Genomic DNA, 18,249 nt, shown 5'->3' on the forward strand with positions numbered 1-18,249 from the left:
ATCACAATCAGAAAAATATACAAACCAGCAAAACAAATGTATGGTATGTGGCAGATAAATCTTTGGGAGTGCACATTCAATCACAGATGAGGATGTCAGTATGGGTGAACTACTTAACTTGCTGCAAACATATCATACGTTAGCTAACAATCTACTGGTGAACAAAAAGCAACCGAAATCATGCTCAAGACAAAGATGAAACAATGAAAGTATTATGAGTAGTAATGTAAGACAAATTTTCAAACTGTTAACAACAGCAAGACTCCAATTAATCAATGAAGATAATGTAACTAGAGAAATGAACACTTCAGATCTGGAGGAATATTAATGATGAATAAAGTTTACTCATTCCAGTCTTGCCTAAAATGAAAATATCAAGCAAAAGGTCAATAGAAGACAGTTGGATTTGAGAAGTGTAAGCAGTAAGAAAAGGAGCAGACAGACCATATGAGGAAGGTATAGGAATCTCTTTCATCTTTGAGCCAAAGCAAATCTTGTCTTCTTTCTTCACTTTCCTCAGTATTATTTAATATTTATATTGTGGTTACACCAACAGGCCTCAACTATATCTGGGCTTTAGTGTGTTAGGTATTGGATAAACAGAGTAAGATACAATCCATGCCACCAAAGTATTTACAACAGGTGAGTGGTGAGCATAGAAAGAAGAGATTAAAAAACAAACAAACCGCATTTACCATTCCTGCATGGGTGCCACAGCTTCCAGTGAGACATGCCAAATCCTCCCTCAGAACCCTTTCCCTTCCACCCCTGACTTTTCATTGGCTTGTCTAAGGACCCCTTCAATGTAGTCCTAGCTTTAAAGCCCCTGGAAACCTGCTTGTTCTCTATCTCACGCTGAATATTTCTGTCACTCTTTCTATTTCTCTTGGTGTGTGATTATATCATAGAGACAGAAGTTCTACAAAGCTACAATTTTTTTTCCCCTAAAATCTGTCCTTACAGTATGTGCAGAATATAGCACAGTAAAGGATACCCAAATGTATGCAGTATTTGAGTCATGAATATCCAAAGCTTGATGTATGATTTCAGTTGAGCTACTTGAATAAGTAAGGCAAGGAGGAATTGGTGTGAAAAGCCTTAAAAGACTCCAATATATAGCTAGTTGGAATTTTGAAAAAGCATCTATTTCTACAGATTTTTTTGACAGAATGGACATTTTAGTGAAAAATCTATTTTCATTCAAAATGTATGACTTTTCATATAAATAATACAAAATGTTTTTTCTTTATTTTGCATTCAGCAACTGGAAAAGGAACTGTTTTGTTTTTAAGTGAAGTTTTTGGGGTTTTCAAGTTTTGATGAAAACTTGAATATTTGCACCAGAGAATTTGAACAAAAATGGAAAAAAAAATGTTTTCATGGAAATTTTTGAAGGGAAAAAAAAATCACTTCTCGAGCAACTCTCCCTGAGCGTACTGGCACTGGAAGAGACTTTAAGCTTATCTAACAGAAGCATTAACAACTTACAAAAAAACCCTCTAAACTACAAAGAAAGTTGAAAGAGATGTATCTTTCACATTTGTAAGGGCTTGAAAATTATGAGACAATCTACAAATTAAGATGGAGTAAAGTAAGGTGAACCCTTACTCTAGCTAATTTAAATCAGTTTACTCATGAAGTAAAGTACAACTCAGTGAACCAAATTCTCTGTTGACTTTCATATGTCAGCAGAGTTATTCCAGCCAAAAAACTGGTAGTAAAAATATCAGAATCTGGCCCTAGATACCTGAGAGGGCTGGGGGAACTTTCTACATAGCTTTAATAAGCCATACATTAATATTCATACAGAAGTCAATGGAAAAGAAAACTGAACTAAAAGGTATAAATAAAAGTAATAGAGGATGTATACACAGGAAAGTGGGATCTGAACAAACAAACAAGAACCAAGATATTGAACAGGCCCTTTTCCTACCATATTTCATTTTATAAAAGGAAACTGTCAGCCACTGGCTATGAGAGGTGATAATATATTGTTGTTGACATCTACCCTTTCTAAAGTAGTTTCAAACCTGACTGAATTAATTTACTGTACCAACGATCTATTCCCATTTTTGGCTCTCCTGGTGACATATCCTTTACCTGATGTCCACTTATTTTTCCAAAAGATAGACCACTGCTGCCTAATGAATTTGGTTGACACATTTGCATGGACTGGGTATTTCAGCAGTGTTATTTCTGGCAACAATTTTTAGAAGTTCCTGTGCGGAGAAATACAAGTAGAAAAAAAAATCAGCCAAAGCATATGGTGAGGCAGCAAATGCAGCATCCAAAATGCACAGCTACCCTGACACAGCCTGTCCAGCAAAAAGGTGCTGCAAGATGAAAAAGGAGAAGAATCAAAAGAGATTGGAATTGAAAAATACTCTACAAAAGCATATTAAAAAGCAATGTTGATTATATATATAAGTGAATGTTGCTTAAATTTTAAGGACAGATTCACTCTTGCTCCAGAGCTTCACCTGGCACAGGATAGGAGGAGTGAAGGTGAGGAGCGGAGGGCATTAGGTTCCCATGTAATGGCTTCCTGAGCCTGAGGGCCATCCGCATCCCTGATTGCACTTAGAGCTCCTGCCAGTTACACCACTGGTGTAGGATGAGCCCAACACGAGTGGAAGACTGTCATAGTAGAGCAGAGCTCCCCTGCACCCTCTCACCAGTCCCAATAATCTCCACTTCCCCATCACCTCGATACTCCCCCTATGCTCGGAATGGGAATACAGAAGCACAAGGCCCAGCAGTGGCACAGATTAACTAGACCCTATAACAGATAAATTCTTTCTTGGTGATTTGTGGCTGGATTGCAGCCACTTTGTGCGGCCTGGATGACACAAAGGGGGCATAGCTGGGTTGAGAATCCTATTGTGGATTTAAAAGGAGTAGGTGTAAGTATGTGCAAATGGCAAGATCAAACAACTTTCTGAGAGTAATGCAATCAGCAGCCTGTTTTAATATGCTACACTCAAAAGGACAATGCCAATCCTGTTTACCAACTCTCTCCAAACATTGTTTCAGCTCCTCATCTTCCCAGGACCCTAAGCAACCACAAATCATCCTCACCATTTGTGAGCCTCTGCAGCACAGAAATCTTACATCAGAGAGTCCCAAGGCAAAAACTTTTCTACAATACAGTTTGTAACAAATATATGTTATTCTGAGCAATTATGCCTTTCCAGCCAAGAATATGGTACTTTTTAGTTGGTATGTATAGCAGGACAGTCCAATGACCAGCTGCCCTAGTGATCAGGCCTTAGAGTTTCTGCCAGCCTAGTTATACCAAAGAAGCTCCAGCCAAGTTGTATGCAGTTGTATACTGACTGGGATAAATAAAATGTCAAGACAGATTCATGAGAAGGGGAGGGGGGAATGTGGAAAACTGACCTTGATTCTGGTTGTCTGTATTTGTCGGGTTTTTTTGCTGAAGCTGCTTTGCTGATAAGGAGAATAATGAATTGCTATTGGCTGTTGCTAGGGAAATTGTTTAACTATTAGGAGTTATGTGCTTTGTTTGAAGAAACTCTATAAAACGTTTAGTTAGGAAGAGTGCTTTGGAGCAGTCCAAGGAAGATTTTCTTTGGGCAAGGATTTGACACCAAAACTCCCCAGCAGCTGGACTGAAAGAGCGCCCCCAGAAGGCTGGCAGCTCATTCCTCAAAACCATCTTAGACTTTGGAAAATATAAAGGTTTAGGATGGTCTGAACCTACTGCTATAGCATATGAGTTTGGGTGTGTGTTTGAGACCTAATAAAGAGTAGTTTAAGATAAAAGCACTCTTGTTTGTGCTAATCATTTATCAGATGAAGGAGTTGTGTCTCTGTTAATTTATTCCTGACACCGCCTGGAGAGAAACAATTGAGTTACCACTGCTTTGGGTTCTGAAAACCCTGGGTAACATGTCAATCCTAACACAGTATGAAAGTGGAAATGAAAACTTTGTGATTGAAAGGTGGAGAGACACACTCCGAAGGGCCAGGACTGTTACCTATGCAGAATCTCAGGATCTGGGATTAATGCACACCAGGAAAATGAATGGAGAGGTGGAATTTGGAGCAGAACCTTCATATGGATAGGATGAATAACTGACTGTCTAACTTAGGTTGAACTGCCTACACATTTTATTAATAACTGGATCCTGGAACAAGTCATATTTGTTTTTCTTCTTTGGGAGAAATATATCAGAATACATCAGATTTATGGGGAAAGTTATTTGAATTCTATTCTGTGTAGCTCTCATATACCTGAGCAATATGGGTCAAACCCTGACTTTAGTGGGAGTTTTGACTCAATGACGACTCCAGGATTTACATTTCACAACACATTCTTCCTGGCCCATATTTATCTGTGCGATGACAGGGAAGCAATAAGAACCTTCCCTCACCAGCACTGCAGTCTCTACCCTTAGTGTAATGCAGCAACTGCTCCCTCAGAAGCAGCATGGCTCCATGCTGCCCCCAAAGCACAGGTGAGTCCATATGTCAAAATCCAGCCACATTTTAGTATTTTAATCCATTGGTTTACATCAGGATACTTTGCCATTTTGTTGAGCAATGCTAGAGACAGTTTTTGAACAAAAATGTATCTGTTTATGACTCAAGTTGGGTTAAGAGGTTTCCTTCCCGCCACACTAAAGCACAGGTGCTGACTTTGTGGGTGCTCTAGGGCTGGAGCCCACATGGAAAAAGATTAGTGGGTGCTTAGCACCCACCGGCAGCCCATTCCCCACTCCCCACCCCAGTGTATCCCGCCCAACAAACACCCCGCCAATCAACTCCTCCTCCGCCCTCTCAGCACCTCCCATGATCAGCTGTTCCGTGGCATGCAGGAGGTGCTGGGAGGGAGGGAGAGAAATGGGGATGGGGCATGATCGGGGAAGGGGGAAGAACTGGGTGGGAAGAGGTGGGGAAGAGGCAGGGCAAGGGTGGAGTGGGGGAGGGAAGAGGCAGGGTGGGAGATTGGGGGAAGAGGTCAGGTGGGGGCTGGGCCTGGGGCAAAGGAGGGGAGAGGGGATTGAGCACCTCTGGAGCCTGGAGGAAGCCGGTGCCTGTGTACTAAAGGGAATTTAAATCTTTATTGACTTACGTGATACTCTTTGCAGTTGGTCTTTCCCTAATTTGTGAGACATTTTCTGTGGTTTTGGAGGGGAAGTAAACTACTGGTGGGAAGGGGGCGTGTATTGGTGCCTTCATTGTACATATACTATACCATTGCAAAGTTAGTCATTCTCAGGCTCATACTTGTTTTATAGTCTGGGTTGTCAGATTTCTTACATGGCTATACAGAAAAGTAAGAGAGAGTAAAGCCCTTCTCTATATTTTCTTGAGGGACTGAGTAATGGCTACTCAGATTGCAACTCTGGCCAATGTAAATCTACAAAATCTCATAGACCCTTCCATTTTCCAACTTGTTCTAATGATCTGAGTGGATTATCAGGGAGGGAGCAACATTTTCAGGTTGTTACTTTAGTTAATTTGTTTAAATACTATGTCTATATTTATTGAAGGGTTAATTCTAAGGGATTCCCGGCAAGACTAACTACTTCATAGCGGCTACAGAGTGGGAGATGAAATTAACTGTTTTGAGTGCAAGGTAATACACATTGGAAAGAGGAACATAAATTACTTATATACATTGATGCAGAATTTTTAGCTATTCATAAGGAAAGTTTTTAGCTATTCATCATGGAAGCTTTATCAAGATGTCTGCTCAATGTGCAACGGTGGTCAAAATCAAATACCATGGTATTTAGTCATCAAGAGCAGTATTGGACTACATTGACGGTGTTCATACTAAGCAGTATATTGGTGAATTGCCATAATGGGAACACTGGGAGGCAGTGTTCCTCAGACAGTTACTGAATTTCACCCAGTAAAAACCTCTGTAGTATAGAATCTATACTCATACTCAGTGAAATAAAATTACAAGGGCTATCAATATTTCCATTAAAGCATATCAGCTCGTCAAAAGCTGGGGACAGGAACACACATCTTCTCCTATTGCAACTGGTCATGTGTGTTATGGATATTTTCATCTTCTCTTCAGGATAGGCCACCCATAACCAGAGGTAGAAGTTGGTCAATATTAGCCATAGCTCTAGTCTGGTATGGTAACTCCTGTGTCACTATCACATCTGTGGAAAGAATTATAATCACAATCAAAAATAAAAAAGATCTCCTTTTCATGCAGAGGGTGTCATTGTAAAATTAAATTAGAAAAACAGGGCTCAGGGCAGAATGTTAGTATTTTGTCATTTCTGATCCTAAAGGTGATACATGAGAATCTGACAATATGATTTTTCTGAAGAAAGATGATAAGTTCTAATTTAAGTTCCTATAATAGGGTCACCAGTGTAATCACACCAAATATAACTATGACATAGGGGAAATTTTATAACTTACTAAAAAAAAAAAGGAGCAGTTATTCCATTAAATTTAAACTCAGAACCTTTCTATGTGCCAATTTAAAATAATCTAGGAAAGCACATAGTCTGCAGAGTTAACAAAAGATTTATTGGAGCCAGAATCTGCATTTAACATTATTTTTTGCCACATATTCAGAACTGTTCCACTTCACTGAAATAATTCAATATACACCCAAAAAAAGAAACTATACTTCTCAATACAAATAGCATTTACTATGAGAATCCATAAAATCACATAAAATTGTATTCTTTGGACCTGTACAAGATAAGGGAAGTGGTTAAGATTTGGTTCTTGTTTTTACACTTGATTTTTTCTGTTAGAGAAAATTTCTCTGGCTTTCTGTACCAGAAAGAGGTTTTGTAAAATGTTCCATAAATTGTCTGTACTTCTGAAAAAAATCCAACAGCAGGGGCACTATAACAAAACATGGTCTCAAATTCCTTTGTTGTTACTATCTTGTCATGTTACCAATCTTCTGTACTGAGCTTGCTCAAAGGACAGAAGTTATTGTTTTTTATATTAATATATCCTTATTAAAAATTGTTCAGATACCATGGTGGAGGGTCATGTATAAAATTATGGATGGACAGACAGATTTCAGTCTGTCTAAAGGAATCACCAGAAGGTAATTAGTGACAAGAACAATCTAAATCTATTAGGGTTGAATGTTCAGAAGACTCTAAGGTGCCCAAATATAAGTGAAATTCAGTGGGGATTGGGTGCCTAACTCCCTTGGCTCCTTTGAAAATCCCAGCTTTAATGAAAAACCAATAGCATCTTAGTGTGTCTGGATACAGTGTTCCCCCCTGCCCCCGGTTTGTCATCTTACATATACATATTCCATAGCCACTACTTTAATTGTGTTACTTTTACTTTTTTAGAAAGGAGAATGTAGTGTCTACAATATGTCTCAGGATGAGAGCACTGAAAACTGAAGACTGTAGTTTATTTACAGAAAAAATAGCATAATGAATGGCAGTGTATGCTGCCCTGCTAATGTGCCATAGCTCTGAAACAATCTTGTCCTTGGTGATTTGTTTGACCACTAATACGGATTCTAGTTAGCAATGCTGATTTTTTGTGATGGAAAAAATGGACACATGTCCCATAGGAGCTACACGGGTCCAACAACTCCTTTCATGTACCTCTAGGCCACTAAATAGCCATCAGTTAGTAATGACTTTGGTCTCTCTAGAAAGATACAGTTTGAAGTAAAGCCAGTGATTATTGATAGTAAAAGAATTTATCTTTAGACCTCTAGTACCTAAACTTAATTTATTAGTGAATAAAAATGTGACATTTTTTAATATCATGAACCAAAATGGACTGATTAGGAGGGTTTTTGAGAATTAATGTAGCGATATTGTACTAACTATGTGAGCATTAACTTTCAGTGGCTCATGGAAGCTGGGGATGGGAAGTAGGGAAGTGGAGCACAGTCTTACTCTCTCACCCCAAAATATTGTTCTTATTTGCTGCCATGGTGCCACCCACTGACAGCACAATATTGCAGCTAAAAATTGGTTTTAGGATTGGGGAAAGTCCGTTCAAATCGAGATGTTTTGCTTGCAAGGGTTAGTGTCATGTCAATTAACATATCACACTACATTATCACAGGTTTCAGAGTAACAGCCGTGTTAGTCTGTATTCACAAAAAGAAAAGGAGTACTTGTGGCACCTTAGAGACTAACCAATTTATTTGAGCATAAGCTTTCGTGAGCTACAGCTCACTTCATCGGATGCATACTGTGGAAAGTTTAGAAGATCTTATTATATACACACAAAGCATGAAAAAATACCTCCTCCCACCCCCACTCTCCTGCTGGTAATAGCTTATCTAAAGTGATCACTCTCCTTACAATGTGTATGATAATCAAGTTGGGCCATTTCCAGCACAAATCCAGGTTTTCACACCCCCGCCACAGACACAAACTCACTCTCCTGCTGGTAATAGCTTATCTAAAGAACCACTCTCCTTACAATGTGTATGATAATCAAGGTGGGCCATTTCCAGCACAAATCCAGGGTTTAACAAGAATGTCTGGGGGGGGGGTAGGAAAAAAACAAGGGGAAATAGGCTACCTTGCATAATAACTAAGCCACTCCCAGTCTCTATTCAAGCCTAAGTTAATTGTATCCAATTTGCAAATGAATTTCAATTCAGCAGTTTCTCGCTGGAGTCTGGATTTGAAGTTTTTTTGTTGTAAAATAGCGACTTTCATGTCTGTAATCGCGTGACCACAGAGATTGAAGTGTTCTCCGACTGGTGTATGAATGTTATAATTCTTGACATCTGATTTGTGTCCATTTACTCTTTTACGTAGAGACTGTCCAGTTTGACCAATGTACCATTTGACCATTTGAATTGGAATTCATTTGCAAATTGGATACAATTAACTTAGGCTTGAATAGAGACTGGGAGTGGCTTAGTCATTATGCAAGGTAGCCTATTTCTCCTTGTTTTTTCCTCCCCCCTCCCCCCCCCCCAAGACGTTCTTGTTAAACCCTGGATTTGTGCTGGAAATGGCCCACCTTGATTATCATACACATTGTAAGGAGAGTGGTCTTTTAGATAAGCTATTACCAGCAGGAGAGTGAGTTTGGGGGGGGGGAGGGGGAGAAAACCTGGATTTGTGTTGGAAATGGCCCCCCTTAATTATCATACACATTGTAAGGAGAGTGGTCTTTTAGATAAGCTATTACCAGCAGGAGAGTGAGTTTGTGTCTGCGGCGGGGGTGTGAAAACCTGGATTTGTGCTGGAAATGGCCCAACTTGATTATCATACACATTGTAAGGAGAGTGATCACTTTAGATAAGCTATTACCAGCAGGAGAGTGGGGGTGGGAGGAGGTATTTTTTCATGCTTTGTGTGTATATAATAAGATCTTCTAAACTTTCCACAGTATGCATCCGATGAAGTGAGCTGTAGCTCACAAAAGCTTATGCTTAAATAAATTGTTTAGTCTCTAAGGTGCCACAAGTACTCCTTTTCTTTTTACATTATCACACTCTTTCCTTTCTATTCTGGATTGTGTGCTCTTCGTTAAGTCATGTTGTTGCCAAATGCAAATACTCAGATATGGGAATGCCAGACTTCAGAACGTGAATATCAGCAGAAGCCACAGACATCCCTAATATTGAACAGATAAGTCTATTCCGATGCATTGATGCCTTTATTAGAGATAAGTTTGAGAAAACTTGATTGAGTTTGGAATGCTTTACACTGACAAACTGATGAAACCGGAACTGTAAAAATGAAGCTTAGCTCTCAAAGCTGACAGCAACAGTGCTGTTCCCATTGCTGTGAACACTACCTGCTTGCTATATCGGAGGGAATAAGGAACAAATGGAATATTAAGTAAATCTAGCGCTGCCAAGAATTTAAAAGGACATTTAAATCACATCTGTTCATTCGCTCTTGTTTATGCAACAGTTTTATATTAGCAACACCTAACTTCCTGAAGCTTTTGTTTTGATTTTTATTAGTGTCAGCCTTGAATCAAAACATGACAACTAATATTGGAAAGGAAGACAACATATGGAAATTGGCTTAAGCTTCTCAATCATTCATTTGTATGAGTGGGAAGAGTTCTGAAACAATATTTTAGGCATTCACCAGTAGGCTGAGCAATATGACACTTTTCCTCTCCCATCAACCCCTTAGGTGCAAGGTGTTGTAAGTTAATACTGACCCTATCAATATTAATTTGTGTGGTGTGTTGACTAATATATGATGGTTAGCATAAACACAGAACATACATATAAATAATTATATGTATTATTAATAATGAGTATTATTCGCACCATATATATATTAGTGTGCATTTAGCACTAACAACATTAAGCACAAATATTGTGACAGCGATATAGTCTAAACAGGCCTGTGCAATAATCCTGTTCACTTATGCTAAGTATCACTTATGCTAAATAAGTAACATTTTGCATTTAGTGAGGTAAGCATTTGGCACAAGCAGATAAGAAAAACTTGTCAAAATCAAGATGCATTTGTTCTGTGTCTTAGTACAAGGTAGGGAAGTACCTTCACAGATCAGTACCTGGAATGCTAGTATCCAAACCAAAGATAAGGAATGAACAAAACAAAAAGTTAGGAAACTGGAACAAACTGATGCATTCTATTTTAGTGACGTGTAAAGAAATATGTAATTTGTAAAATCATATATTACCAGGTTAAATGTGTAATTTCTGTGAAAGGTGAATGTAACATCACTACTCTTCAAAGACTGGTATCACATACAACATTTTTCCTGTACCATACTAATAAACCTGACTGACATTGGTTATTTGGTCTCTATAGTATATTTTATAATGAAATAATTAAGTAAAGTGTAATCAAGCAATTCACTATACAATTTATCAAAAACTATCAAGTACCTGTAAATCCCCAACTCCAGATAGAGGAGGTTATTGGTGAGCAGAGAATGAGCTTGTGCTCCAAGAGGGCTGGAGTGTGTTTGTGGAAAAGGAAGTGCACATCCCTTGTGACCAAAGGTATTGATGCTTTGCTAAACAATTATAGAGTCTACATCAACAATAAAACAGAACCTGATGGAAGAGAGCAAAACACAATGAGAAACATCTCCAAAGTCCTCTTTTCCCAGGACTTATCTAAGAGTCTGAAACAGTTGAGCAGGGGGTGAAGCTCCACCCCTGGTAATTTCCAAAATGAGGTGCTGCTAAAAGTTGATTGTGTGTGCTGCTTAGCTCCAGGGCTCCTTGAGCCTGGCTATCCCCTGATGGGGTTTGAATGTGTCCATGGGTCAGGGGTGAAAGTGAGCTGGTACGGGCCGGTACGGCATACCGGTAAGAAGCCGGTAACAGTCTGTATGCAGCCCATGTTAAAGCACTCCCCCGGCTAACTCATCTGCGCTGCCTGGCCCCCACCACCTGAGTGAGAGAGGATGGGGAGAGTGAGCGATGGAGAGAGGGGAGGATGGAGTGAGTGGGGTGAGGCATCAGGGAAGGGGCGGGGTAGATCCTGGGTTGCCCTTAAATTCAAAAAGGTTGGAGACCACTGGTCTAAGGTATATTTCCCTCTTTATGTATGAGGTCACATGAGATGGTATGAAAAATTGTATTAAAGTTGAGATATATCACATCTCCTCCTTCCCCCCGTCCACAAGACTTGTACTGCCTTGACATTTAAACCATGAATACTGCACATCTGAGTTAATCCCTCAGTGAGCTGGATGAAGCAGTTCACCTTTCTCAGGGCTATTTTTCTAGTCCATCTTCAGTCTCACTACGACATCTGCACATTGGTTATGATGCTCAGTTCAAAGTTTTGAAGTATTTTCCTTGCAACCAAAGCTTACATGCCATGAGTGCAGGGGACTGGACTAGATGACCTCTTGAGGTCCCTTCCAGTCCTATGATTCTATAACTACATGAAAGCTGAGATTCTGAAGCACAACATGGCAGCTGAGAAATATGTTAGTATACCGTACTACTGCATAAAGGGCCAATCCAAACCTTGTATAAGGCATACACCTTTTGTAGTTTCTGTTGATTAAAAAGCAACTTACTATCTGCAAAAATAACACTCTGTCCTGGTGTCTCTCCTCAACTTTGGGTCAAATTCTTATGTCTTGGGGAATAGCTCCACCTGATCTGATGACCCCTTCCCAGGATCCCAGAGCTTCTACTCTCCCCCTGGATTTCCTCCTTTCCATCTCTATGTCCAGAGCATGACTGCAGGCTTCCACACTGCAGCCCCTTCTTTCTTTCTACGCCCCACATCTGCTACCAGGTTGTGATGTGGGCAGGGCGGCACTCACCTCCTGAGTGCCTCTTAGCAGCTGGGTGTGATACTGCAATCTTTTTCCTGCTACCAGAGTCCCCTGTACATTGCCAGCCTCACTAGGTGGGTCTTCAGTGGCTCAGGTCTCCAGACAAGTCACACAGTCAAAATGGATTAACTCCTTTTAGTGTACCAAAAGTTCAAAGAAATTATCTGCCCTTACCAGCCTCATCCCTCGGCACTTTAAATCCATCCATTATTCTGGGCCTCTAATGAAACCTTGTCCCCTGCTTGGAGCTTAGACTACTTTGTAAGTGGGGGAACCTGGGCCCACTCACTACTCTGGGCTAAAACCCAGGGACCCTATAAACAACATCCACGTGCTCTTTCCTTTAATTGCTGCTACATTCCCTAGGCCTCTTCGCACCTGCTATTCTTTCCTTCATCTCTTATCTTAGGGCTAGTGTTCTCATGTCCTCTCACTCCTACATTTGGTAAATGCAGCCCACTAATCTTCCTTGGCCAGAGTAGAGGACCATTCCTTGTCCTGCTTTCTGAGGCTCCCTGTATAATCATCATTATACCTGATAAAGAGTCAAATAAGATAGCAGTTATAGTTGGGCATATGTTCCTTATCCAGGTCCATGCCGTGCTATCCATTTGGCTGTCATAATGGCCACAGAATCAGATAGTCTCATAGATCTATTAATTCTAAATTCAGGGAAACAAAATGTAGTTCACCTTCTACCTCTGTTGTCATATCCGGAGAAGTCAGTTTAGATTTGGCAACGCTGGTATTATTTGCCACATATAAACTCAAAAAACTTAACTGTCCTATGTGACAGCCTGGCTCTTCCCTTTGTTTTATTCTATAATTCCAAATCCACAACAGGAGAGATGACCATCTAGTTATAGTAGGATTTCCTATGATTAAAAATTTCATTTTTTCCAGTCCTTCGTTTTCACGCGAGTCTTTTATCCACCTTTTGACCCTGTTAGCAAGTGGGAGTTTGTGACTCCCAGTTACTTCTTGTCTGCTAAATTCCCAACAGTCCTCCTATATTCGCTTAATACTCTATCTTCACGACTTCCATTAACCATAGCCCAAAAGATTAAATGTAACAATTTCATCCTTAAATGTACAGGAATTTCTCCAACTGATACATACAGCACACACACAGTGGAGTTGTAATACCTGCACAGCATGCAATTTGCAGAGCTTGGACCTGGGCCAGATCTAATTTTTTTAGTGTTGATTTAGAAGCTGAATTAAAGGTTTAGTATCCATAATCTATACTGGTTTTATTAATCACAGCATCAACAATATGTTCTTATCTACATTCCAATTGTTCCCAGCAATACTTTTAAGCAGATTCATCCTATCTTTGCATGTAGTCTTGATATTATCTATCTGACTGTTGTGGGGCAAGAACACCCTGTCCTCTCTTGGGGTGGGGTAAGGGTTATTATTTCCCCATAGCTGAGTCTGTACAATCACCCCTTGTGTCCAGATAGCGTGGCCTAGGAGCAAAAGTCAATATGATGGCCCTTCCTAAGGGCTGAGTGGGCCAATGACCAAAGTCCATATAACTGTCCTCTCCTTCAGGACTGTGTGCCCCAATGGCCAGAGTCAGTAGGGCTGCACTCTTCAACAGAGCTGTGCGGACTAAGGGCCCAAGTAAATATGGCTGCATGGCCTAGTGGCCAGATTCAATATGACTGCCCTGTTCAGCAGGGCTGTGTGGCCTAGTAGCCAGTCAGGGGGTGTGGGCCACCACCTGGGGTCCCAGCTCAGAGCCCTGGCAGTGGCAAGAGTGCTCACCACTGGGTCAGCGGAGCATCTGTCCGAAACATGCTGACACCACCCAGCACAATGACTAATTCCCCCGGAGCTACTTCCTTCCCCATCCTGGATGTAGTAGCTCGGGCTTTTCTGAAGTCTAAAGGCTCCTCAGCTTGTGTGGCTCTCAGCAGCTCCGTTGCTCCATGATTACCACCTATCCTGAAAGTCTAAATGTAAATTTTCTCACTTACCATGTTCCTTATACACATATCACATCAGTTTTGCTTTCCATTTCAAAGAGTGCATTTCAGCAAAAAAAGGTAGTACTCCGTTGTGTAAACTGCAATACTGCCTTCATTTAAAATTGCATGAAGGCAGTCCATCAAGAAACTGTTTATATGCAAATACTTTTCTGCTGCTTTTGTTATAATTTTTGTTTTTTCAGGCTTCTTCCTTGTCTGTAAAGTGCAAGTAATCACCTCGTCATATAAATTATAAGTTTCTTTTTGCCCACAAGCAACACATCTTCATCTATTCCCCTTCCTCTTTGCTGCACTGAAATGTGTGGTTTTGTACCCGTAGTTCTTTTCCCTCACTGGCATTTTCCCTCTTCTCCACATTCTACTTTGATTATATTTTGGTAGCTTCTGCACTGGATATTTTCTGAATAGTTTTTATTTAATGTATCTCTTTAGCTCATTCTGCTACAATACCCGTTTGTATGCTGCACTGTGTATATCTCCACAATTGCTCCATTTTAGTTCTATTCCTACCATACAGTTCTCATACAAGTGTTCTCCTCCAAATTTGCCACATCACGTTTTCCCCAATGGACAGCCATCACATGCCCAAACCTTTGACATTCATAACATCTCAAAGGGGCCGGGGTATATATGTGACGGGTTCCCCCCTGGGTGCCACCTGGAACTGGGATACCACAGAGCCCCTGGCACACCAGCCTGTGCTCCCTCTCACACTGTATTGCTGTGACAAGATGCAAAGCCCTCCAGCCTGCACTTTTACCAGCCTTCATACAAGTAGGGCTACACCCAGCTGCAGTTACATGCAGAATCTCTGTCCAGCTCCTGCAGTGAACCAACAATGGAAAGGCTACAGCTCAGGTAACTCCCAACTCCCCAGGCATACACCCTCTCTGGAGTATAAACCCAAAATCATACCCTCTTGCGCTGCATAGGGAACTGTACAGTGTAAGCTCATAAAGTTTGCTGCCTCCCTTAGTGTGGAGAGGAATATACACCAGCCTTTGCCCCTGAGCTATGATTCCCGTATACTTCACTCCAACTCACTGGTTTAGATAAAGCAAAAACAAGTTTATTAGCTACAAAAGATACATTGTAAGTGATTATAAGGGATAGCAAATGGATCAAAGCAGATTACCTAGCAAATAAACAAAAAACACATACTAAGCCTAATATACTAGGTAGATTGGATATAAATTAGCAGCTTCTCATCCTAAGAAATGATACAAGCAGATTCTTAAGGACCAAGCTGCACTTGCTTTACAGCTTGGAATCCCCAGGTGTTTCATTCACAGGCTAGACATCCTTTTACCCTGGGTCCAGCACTTCCCCCAGTTCAATCTTTGTTCCTCAGGTGTTTCCAAGAGTCTTCTTGTGTGGGGAGTGAAGAGCCCCAGATGATGTCATTCCCTGCCTTATATAGCTTTTGCATATGGCAAGAACCCTTTGTTTCAAGGCTTGGTTCCCAGACAAGGCTGTGGTAAAATACTAACATCCCAAGGTGGAGTACAGCATCATGTAGTCCAGTCACATGTCCTTGTAGAGTCATAGCAGCCATTACTCACAGGCTATTTGGAGCGTTCTCAGGAAGGCTCATCACCAGATGGTAAATAAGCGTCTCCGAAGGCCTATTGTTTTTTCCTAATGGCCCATTTCCCTGAATAGGCCCTTTCTCACCCACTATCCAAACTGAAAGCATCTTGTCTAGTGGCCATTACCCAGGTGTAACAATATTCATAACTGCAGATACAAAAATGATATATGCATATAAATAGGATAATCAGGTTCAGCAAAACATAAGTTTTCCAATGACACCTCACATGACTTAATTTGCATAAAATACATCATAATGAGGTCATAATCATATCATAATCATATCACTATGAAGAATATGGGATGCAGTGTCACAATACGGTTTAACGCAAAAGAGTTGATATCCTATATTAACCCTATCAGGTTAAATGTCACTTGGGCGACTCTTGATGATTTATGTTCTCCCACTCCCCTGTTAATTAGTCACTTGATAAACAGCATTTGATCCTCACCTATGCCCTTTCTAATTCCATCCACAGTCAGAACATTTGTGTGTGTGTGTAGAAAAGGCCTTAAGGGACTAGCTTGTGTGATTGGACAAACAAAAAGACACGTAGGGCTCTTGTGCAAATGCAGAAGGTCATCTGCCTTCACATCCAAGCTCAAGATAAAGACTTTCCAAATATATTCATTTGTAACTACTTTCAATTATCAATTATCAATCAATTATAATTATTAGGCACCGGGAAAATCACTGTAATTCTCAAAATCTAAGTTACATTCCTAACCCCTATACAGTGAATTAGGGCAAGGGATAGCTCAGTGGTTAGAGCATTTGCCTGCTAAACACAGGGTTGTTAGTTCAATTCTTGAGGGAGCCATTTAGGGATCTGGAGCAAAAAATGGGGATTGGTCCTGCTTTGAGCAGGGGGTTGGACTAGATGACCTCCTGAGGTCCCTTCCAACCCTGTGATTCTATGAATGGTGAGAGAGAGAGGTGACTTAGACTGTGATCCACAAGTTAGTATGCTACTCAGGGAGCCATGTAAGATAGCCAGTGGGAGCTGACCAGAGAGGTGTCAGCTAAGCCCCACCTTCTCACACAGATAGACATTTAAGTCTGGGCTTGAGGGAGACAAGATCTTAGGCACCTTATGCTGTTTTAGACAGAAGCCAGGAGGAGGCAGAGCAGCCCACCTTATAGCTTTTAGCCCTGTGATTAAAGCATTCACTGAGATGTGGGAGACAAATGTTCAATTAATCCCTTCTGCCGAAAAGAGCAAAAGGATTTGGACAGTTGTCTCCCACCTCTCAAGAGAGTGTGCTAACTACTGAGCTATGGAGTATTTGGATGTGGGGCTTGCTCAGTCTGTCCTGTTGATGTTGTTCCACTGTGGCTTAAATAATGTAAGAGTGACTGAGGAAGGGGACTAGTCCCTGAGTCTCCCACGTTTGAGTAATTGCCCTAACCGCAGGACTACAGTCATTCCCTCACTCTTTGGCCCAACGACTGTTCCACTGTGTATAAATACTCAAATAGTCATTGGGGGAGGGAGGTTACAGAGTATGAATCTGTAGTCCTGTGATGCCAAAACTGGTACTTAGGTGCCTAAAATAAGCACATAGGTGCCTAACTTTTTGTGAGCAGCTGTCCCTCAGTGCTTTCATGTCTTGGCCTTAGTAAAATCTTCAGCTCACAAATACAGTCTGTTTAATGCATATGGAACATACTTCTGATTTCCTTTGTTTTTGGTGACAAGAATGTCTCCAAACATCTTTAGAGATAGAGTTTTAACTCTTGATTTTCTGTAGTCCATTTTCTGAAATACTCTTTCAGTTCTATCAGGGTCTAATAGGAACTGAAATTCTGCTTCAATTAAGTCCACACATCCTCATGTCAGATATAAAGTTTCCAATTTTCAAAATAGCTATTTAAAACTTCATTAATTCTTAGTGTGCTTTAAACTTGAGTAGTCATTGTCCTTTCGTCTTAACAATCTTTCAAGAGGTCACTCTTTTTTTGTGGAGTGGGATGATGGACTTGCTTAAGCCTTGCCAAATATCTAATTAATTTCCCAATTAATATGAATATTCTATACTCAGATGAATTCTTGTATTAGTAGCCAGTTTAGTAAGCTAGATTCAATGTTGGTACATAAAGCATAGTACCATTTACACAGCAATACTAGGAAATTATTACTCTAGGAGATCTGTGTTTAGATAAAACATTTGCAAATGCATATTTCAAAAGAAGCTTGTTATCTTAAGTATTGAAGTAATACTGATTTGCACTGTTGAGAGGAAGCATGATTATTTAGGAGTAACTAATGTATTTTGTAAAATGTTTTCCACCCATCAAAGTTCTCTTAACATTTGAAGGCTTTAGAGTTCTTATAGAAGAAATTACTTTCAATAAGAACTTTATACCAAATAAATGAGGTGCTTTTTTGTGGGGGTAATGGGATTAGGGAGCATA

The sequence above is a fragment of the Natator depressus genome, chromosome 1, assembly GCF_965152275.1.
Source record: "Natator depressus isolate rNatDep1 chromosome 1, rNatDep2.hap1, whole genome shotgun sequence".
Lineage (NCBI taxonomy): Eukaryota > Metazoa > Chordata > Testudines > Cheloniidae > Natator > Natator depressus.